This window comes from Zea mays, chromosome 4 (assembly GCF_902167145.1).
Source record: "Zea mays cultivar B73 chromosome 4, Zm-B73-REFERENCE-NAM-5.0, whole genome shotgun sequence".
NCBI classification, from domain to species: domain Eukaryota; kingdom Viridiplantae; phylum Streptophyta; class Magnoliopsida; order Poales; family Poaceae; genus Zea; species Zea mays.
The window spans coordinates 13,121,610-13,127,393 of NC_050099.1; the positions used below are offsets into that span (position 1 = coordinate 13,121,610).

Below are 5,784 nucleotides of genomic sequence, written 5' to 3' on the forward strand. Positions count from 1 at the left end.
TATTAATACATATCGTTAAGTTTATGGACTACGCTCTCCGGGGGATAATTCTTGGTTATATCTTCTCGTCAACTTTGAAAAAGAAGACTTGCTCAATGAATATTACCATATATATTTTACCACACATATAGTCTTTTATTTTTAAAGAATGAGTTCTGCCGTGTTTAATTAATTAAAAATAGGGTTGATCTAGTTTATAAGGTACATCAGTTATGAAACCCTTATAGACGCAAAGATCAATGAGAAGAAAACTTGCAAACCAGAACACAATAGCCTCGATCACTAACCTATGGCATACCACTTCTATACTACTTATTAAGACAGTAAAAGTAGTCTGCCGTTCTGCCGTTCTGCCGTCCACCGATCTCAACCGTCCACATCACATCGTGCGTCGGATCCTGCCCACACTCGCGTGCTCGCCCCTTGCCTCGCAACCGCCGCAAGCCCGCAACCACTCCCGCTCCGCCCCTCGCCTCCTCGAGCTCGCGTGCCTGCGTGGTGCCCTCCCCAAGTGCGTTCACAGGCGGAAGTGGGCGACATCGACAACCCCAGATCTCGCCTGAATCGAAGGCCCCGCGCCTCCCTGCTGCACTACCTCGATGAACCAACTACTAGATGAGCCCATCTGGATGCGCGGGCTGTGTAGACGACTGCCTGGGCTACGCGCGAGGACGATGGCCAGGCTTCCGTTGATGGCGCGGGCACAGGCGACAGCATGGCGGGCGTGAGTGCTGCGGCTAGGCGGGTGCACCCGGGCGGGGTGCGGGAGAAGCTGGTCGGAGCTCAGGTTAGGCGACGGCGAGGATGGTCCCGATCTTGAAGAACGTCAAACTGCACACGAGAATTGGTCGCTTCATCTGCCATCCATCGGGTTAGTGTTTGGCCCCCACCGTTCTCTGATTTTGTCTATCAGTAATGTTGTCCCTAAGAATTTCACTACAAACCTAGACGTAGCAGTGTTTGAATTTTATGACTGAAATTACATGAGGATATGCAGCACATGTGTTAAATTAAAACATGCTATATATAGGAAAATCTGATTTCAGTGTACACACATTTTGCTGCATATTTCTATTTTCAAATTGTTCATATACCATGTTCAATTAGCACTAATATCTGCCCAAAGATTTAATTTGACTACAAACGCATACAGTCCAGTTTATTCGCTGAGAAGGACAGGACGGGCTTGACACCACATCATTGTTCGTTTAGCTGCTCCTACAAGGTATTGATGTGGCTCCACTGAATCGTCTCACCCTATACAAACTGTTGGTCACTTCTCTGTTTGTCTGAATATGTTTCAGGTTAAAGAGCTTTTGGACATGATATGCTAATCCATCCTCTTGTTCCGATTGAGTTGTCAACAAGTAAAAAAGCAAGCACGACGATTAATATTTTTTACAACTTTTAGCAGTGGCTAACCTTGGATTCTTTCAATCGTTACAGGCACGCCGAGTGGGGTTAGCATATACTATATATATTTCTATTTTGTAATGTAATATCAAAATGCATTATTTTTTTACTTCATTCTTTAGTATCAGCAGTGGTTCTCCTGTATGTAAAAGCCCCAGCCATACCAGAAGTCGTTCTCCATTATTACGTTGGGCTTATGCAATTCTTTGGCGCTTGGGAATATATGCAGCGTGTGATTTTTAGTATTGTGAGCTGGGGATTAACAATTTTTATTAGGAGAATAATGACAAATGTTCATTGAACACAATATATGTACTCAGTTTTTAAGTAATAAATACTATTGCTACACTCCATCCACTGAGTGATACTATTTCGTCTTGTGTTCCTACTGCTCATTTGTTGTGAATGATGAATTGTTCAGGATACGGAGATTCTGCTGTTGCTTGCCAACTGGCGAGAGGTGTTGGAGCTGCAATAGGTAACGAAGGAATGGTCTAGCTAACTTTGGTATGGCAAGGATTTTTGGTGATAATCAAGAAAATGCTAATAAAAAGCGAGTTGTTGGGACATAGTGAGTGGTACTTAAATCACAGTACTTAAATTAACCTATTGTTGGTACCAATTCATCCTCATAACTTTCACAACTTTAACCTGAGGATGAAATGGAGGGCGTCTTCACCATGAAGTTTGATGTCTATAGTTTTGGTTTTGGTCGATTCTGTTAATTTTATGAAATGAATTTTGAAGTTGAAAAACAAGTATGCATTTTCTCATCTTTTGCAACATTCAATTTCAGCTATGGTAGTAATTATACTCTTTGTTTATAGTATTTATACAGTAATTTATGCTTCACATAGGTTGGGCAACCTGTGCAATCATCCATCTCAGTCCACCAGTCAGCTACCCAACAAACAGTTTTGCTTCAATTTGTTGAACCGTTGGCATTTGTGGCTCCCTCACCCACTGCTGGCTCCAATACTACCAAGGCATGCATGAGATGGACTCCTGAGCTTCACAAGTGCTTTGTGGTTGTTGTCAATCAACTTGGCGGCAGTGAAAGTCTGTACTATTTGCAGATATATTTCTCCCATCATTGAATATATTCATTTTGACATTTTCCTTAATTGTTGCAGAAGCAACTCCTAAGGGTGTCCTAAAGCTAATGAAGGCAGACAATTGACATTTATCACGTAAAAAGTCATCTCTAGGTCTGATATCTAGCCCTATTGTTGAATGTTATTGAGAATCATTTTCTATCTGTTTTTTATTTAAAATTATTTTAGAATTACAGAATAGCTCGATTATTTTTCGACATTTCTGTTTCTTTCTACTGAATGTGTGGTCACAACATATATATCATATATTCAATGAGTTCGATAGAAAATGTTTGAGCCGGAGATTGGTCGCCTCAGACCACTATATCAACAGCAACAGCAACAACCATCACATGCTCCTGTTCTAGGTCATAGCAACATTAGATACCTTGATTCCCAGTTCGCCAAATTGTCTATAAAACATAAATACCCCAACACAGGGCGGGACACTCACTCTGAGCCTCTTTGTACTTAGTTATTTTCATGTGGCTCATATGCATCAAGAAAAGAGAAGTGCACAAACTTGGTTGTTCTTTGTGTGCAAAGTCTAAAAGTCTACAATACAATAAGTGTGGCTGACAGGCTGACACTATGCTCAAGTATTTTAACTTTACCGCACAGACCACGCAATTGTACGAGCTTTAAATTGTATGATGTATCCCATCCCATGACTTTACTAACTAAGTCTCGTGTTAATTCTCAATATTTAGGCTCAGACAATCCATCGGTATGTAAAGTTGCATGGCTCCATAAACTGCTAACTGGAGGTGAAAGTTTGAGAAGACACTAAGATAACATTTTAGGAAGAAAACAGGAAGATGCAGTTTAACTAAGTTGATTTTAGGCTTAGACAATCCATCAGTTAGTAGTACATTTGCAAGGCTTTGACTGAATCAAACCCAGCAACAGGCTACCTGTGAATGTCCCACATATAAAATTTTGGACTATGCAACTGTATATACAGCGAGTCAAAATTCCATGTTCGAATGCATTGTATCCCAGTATATGGTCTGACTGAAACTTGTGCTGGAGGGACATTTTCAGAGTATGATGACACGTCGCCGCACTGTACGCCGCCCCTCGTCTCCCTCCTCCTCACCGCGTCCACCCCCCTGGATGGTGCCTCGTGCCTCGTCTCGATCGGCGTGACCTTTTCATCCTTGCGCTTGTTGGTTTCGTGCTGCAGGGTGCTGGCGACGCAGCTCTTCTTCATGTTCCTGCCGCTCAGTGATAAGAGCAGACTGGGCTGCAAGATCGCCAGGTTCTCCTCCTCCTATTGAATAATTCGCTTCCTTTGTTGTGTTCTGTCCCTGTCATGTCGTTCCCGTTGGATTCCAGGATCTTACATTCCGGGGGGGCGCCGCGTCTGCAGGTTCATAAGCAAGTACGTCATTGAGTATTTTCCCGTCACTTTGCACGTGGAAGACTATGGCGCCTTTGATCCCAATAGAGCTTATGGTGAGCTCATCCTACTTTCTGGATGTTCGAATCTTCGTACCCAATCTTTTCAGTACTTTCCTATATCAGTATATATATATACTGTAAGAATGAAAACTAGAAAAAACACAAAAGTTGGGGTGGGGATGGGGTGTCCAGTGTCCTAAACATATCCATTGGACTGATGATTTTTATTGTTGTGTTTTCAGTGTTCGGTTATGAGCCTCATTCTGTTTTGCCCATAGCTGTTGGGATCCTTGGGGACCTTGTTGGATTCATGCCGCTACCAAAGCTAAAGATTCTTGCAAGCAGTGCGGTGAGAGACTCCACCAATGTTAGCTTCCAAGAAGTACACATTGGTATTCTTGTTTCGAATCACTTAGCGACCGAATAGTAGCTCTGTTCTCACCTGGTAGTTTATTTGGTTTTAGGTGTTCTACACCCCGTTCCTAAGGCAAATATGGACGTGGTTGGGGTTGGCTCCTGCGTCGAGAAAGAGTTTCTACTCCTACCTTGGAGCTGGTTATAGCTGTATTATAGTGCCAGGAGGTGTGCAGGAAATACTTTATATGGATCATGATTCAGAGGTTTGCTTTGTGATCTTGTGCTAGACTGCTTAGTGCTGAATGAAGGCATATCATATTGAATGGATAACAAACGATCCTTCTGATTGGCAGGTTTTGTTAAGATAGCTATTGAGATGGGTTGCCCTGTAGTCCCCGTTTTTGCTTTCGGACAGGTAACACCATTTCTTTTAGCTTGTGTTATGCTGTGTAATGACACCTTTACACTTAACTGTGGGTGCTGAAGCACGCAACTAATAAAAAGTTAACTGTTGAGATGGATACAATTTTTTGTAGCAAAGCTGTTTTTATCACGATGTTATCTGTGCGGATCTATTTTGTATTTTTTATGCCTAGCAATGTTTGTATGTTGAAATCATCCTTAGTTATTGGTTGTTCTTAGCTTCAAGATTATTTACATGCACCCACTTAGATTTTTTTTTGGTCTTGTTGAACTTCTTTCCTCACTGGGTCACTGGGATATCTTATCTATTCTCATGACAGTGAATGAGTTCTTTCTGTTGACCTCCCACAGTTCCTGACTTCCTGACATATCAGCCACTGTATTTTTAGTTGATTGACCGGCCTGAGGGTGGATATTTGACTGCTGATTTACCAATGCCTCGGGGAGAAATTGTCATCGGAGGTCCAAATATAATTAAAGGCTATTTCAAGAATGAAGCTAAAACAAATGAAGTCTACAAGGTATGGTGTTCTCCTACCAATATATTCATAGATTGTTTCAGGCATTGAACTTTAACTTCTTCACACTTTCGCAGCAAGGAATCAAATACAGCGATTTCTCAGATTTGTGCCAGAAGCAAGAGGCTGTTAAAGAAGTGCTTGGATCTTTAGCAAAGGTTCATGTTTTCTGTTCACCTGTCAGCATCTGTTTTCTTTACTGTGTTGGATCACCACACGTTCATACCTGACTTTCGCAACAAGGAATCAAATACTGCTGATTTATTAGAAGTGGATTTGTATGAAAGAAAAGGGTTTAGCATCCATTGATCTTCCACTCATCCATGCTTTGATTTTTCCAGGAATGTATCATTATATTTTTGGCTTGATTCACTATTACAGATTCCGTTCTTCAGCATCACATACTAAGGAATTCCAGTGTGAATTAATCTGCAAAGTTCTTGCATTTCCAACAATCCATAGAGAAAGCCTGGCACGTGTTAGTGCGACATTCATACGTCTAACATCTGCAACAAACCCAATGCTGTGTGCTTCACCAGTGTGATGGCTACCATCTGAAGAATTTGAGGCTCTAA

The 5,784-nt window shown here is 41.7% G+C and overlaps 1 pseudogene; it reads left to right on the forward strand.

The window, feature by feature from the left end:
• The first annotated feature begins 3,493 nt into the window (after positions 1-3,493).
• LOC103652843 (uncharacterized) lies at positions 3,494-5,784 on the forward strand (annotated as a pseudogene).